Raw genomic sequence first — 2,065 nt, 5'->3', positions numbered from 1 at the left:
AATATAATAATAGTAATAATTATTAATATAATAACAGTGATTATCGATTAAACAAGAACAATGACGATGAGCTATGGTATACTTCCTCTGTTCCACAAATATTGCAACAAGGATGAAATTACGCATCATAAAGCACATTTTATATGTTAAATATCTATAATTATATAAAAGTTAAAAATTATTAAAAGTTGATATTGTGAAAAGTAATTTACAAGACGGATCTAACAAAAACAAGACGGATCTAACAAAACATCACATGACTATATTTTACTTTACGTATAAATCATAATTTGTGGTTAAACAAGCCTGATAAATAATGCAAAAGTTCAGTTGTTGCAATATTACTAAAACGGATAAAGTATAAAATACTATGAGGGATAAAATATCCGTGACACAAGTGTTTTTCTTCGTCACGAAATAAAATTACTCGTGGCATAGGAGACAATTTGCCACGAGAACAATTTAAAAAAATTTCTTAGCCACATGGGAAAATTATTAAGTTGGGGCTCAAGTTTTAATTTGCCATAATAATTTTTACCATGATATAATATATTGTTGATTTGTTGTCACTTTTAAGTTTTTTTGGTTGATTTTATTTCCTGTGACAAGATCATGCCACGAATTTTTCATGTATTATTTAACCACTAATATCATTTATTACCAACAAGGCAACAAGATACTCAATACACAAAGGTCTTCATTCCATCTCCAGGAAGGCTCTCAAATGGTTGCCGGCATATGGGGCAACGGTTAGTCTGAAACCACAAAACTTTTGCGCATCCACTACACATACACAGCAAAAGAAAACGACAAAAATCTCAATACCCAAAGGTCCACAAATAAAAGTACTATGCGATCAATTGTGATATCTAGAGGCAAGCACACAATAAAATGGAATTCGGTATACTAGCATCCTGGCCCTATCCAGTACCTAAAACAAGAATATTCAATCCGATCCGATCCGATCCCAAACCATGTTAATATATGAAAAGATAAGCTCATGGGGGTATTGTGAGATTGCCACCAGAATATAGAAATTCATTGCAATGGTCTTGTGCATGTAGCTAAGGTACTAATTAGAGGAAAAGACTATAATTACCATGTGACGGCATGGGAGGACTGCTGTGTCTCTAGGCTCCGATAAGCAGATAACACATTCCTTTCCAGTGTCATTTTCATCGAAGTCACTTTCAGCCGAGTTTCCTATTTCATATTTTCTTGTAGCTCATACCTCATCCCATTAAACCACAAAACTGCTTAAGCACCTTCACCTTATATTCCCCTTTGTCTTTATCAAATACTACTTGGGTTATCTGAGAGTTTGTGCTGCCTGTCAGATTAGTTGGGCATGCAACAGCCTTTATCGCTAAAGGATATACCTTTGCATCCCCTTCCCGGAGCAATTCAGCCTCCTCAAACATTGAAAAGTCGATCTCGGTTCCGGAAGGTTGTATGAACTTTTGGCCTAAGCCTTGCTCAAAGTGTACAATCACTGGAGGGAGAATGCTTTCTTTTGTTGGTCTTAGCTTGCAATCCTCACCTTCCTTTGCAAAAAATGTTATAGTTATCCTGTTGCCATAACCACCAAAACAGAACATATACTATGTGTTTCGGTATGAAAACAACAGGACCTTCGGCAGGCCCTTTTCGGAGGAGAAGACTAATCTCGGTCCAAGTGGAAACTGGACCGAGGATTTCCTGCACAGCAAACACACGTAAACTAGCCTCGGAGGTGGTTTCCGAGGAAGTCCCCTCCGATGCTAAAGTCAGTACAATGTGTAGAGAGAAAGCTATGCAAGAGAGTTAATTGCTTGAGGCTTATTGTGCATGAATGTATGAGGAGACAATTGAAGACAATTATACCTTTGCTCAAATAGGTGAACTGGGCCCTGAAGTCAGATGGGTTTGCCATGCTGACTGGGTTTGACTGACTTAGCATGCTCTTGGAGAGCTGAACCTTGCTTTGGACTTTTGTAATTAAATCATTCAGACCGGCGCAATTAGGTTGACTGAATTGGACCCAAAAAACTTGCCCCCCAGACCCGATTTGGAAGAATGACGGGTC

The 2,065-nt window shown here is 37.7% G+C and overlaps 1 pseudogene; it reads right to left on the bottom strand.

Moving 5' to 3' along the window:
• Positions 1-680: 680 nt before the first annotated feature.
• Positions 681-1,598, bottom strand: LOC110739347 (annotated as a pseudogene).
• Between the last annotated feature and the right edge of the window lie 467 nt (positions 1,599-2,065).

This window comes from Chenopodium quinoa, unplaced genomic scaffold (genome assembly GCF_001683475.1).
Source record: "Chenopodium quinoa cultivar QQ74 unplaced genomic scaffold, ASM168347v1, whole genome shotgun sequence".
Classification (NCBI taxonomy): domain Eukaryota; kingdom Viridiplantae; phylum Streptophyta; class Magnoliopsida; order Caryophyllales; family Amaranthaceae; genus Chenopodium; species Chenopodium quinoa.
Note: the sequence above shows the minus strand (reverse complement) of the source record. Positions and strands in the feature narration are given on the sequence as shown.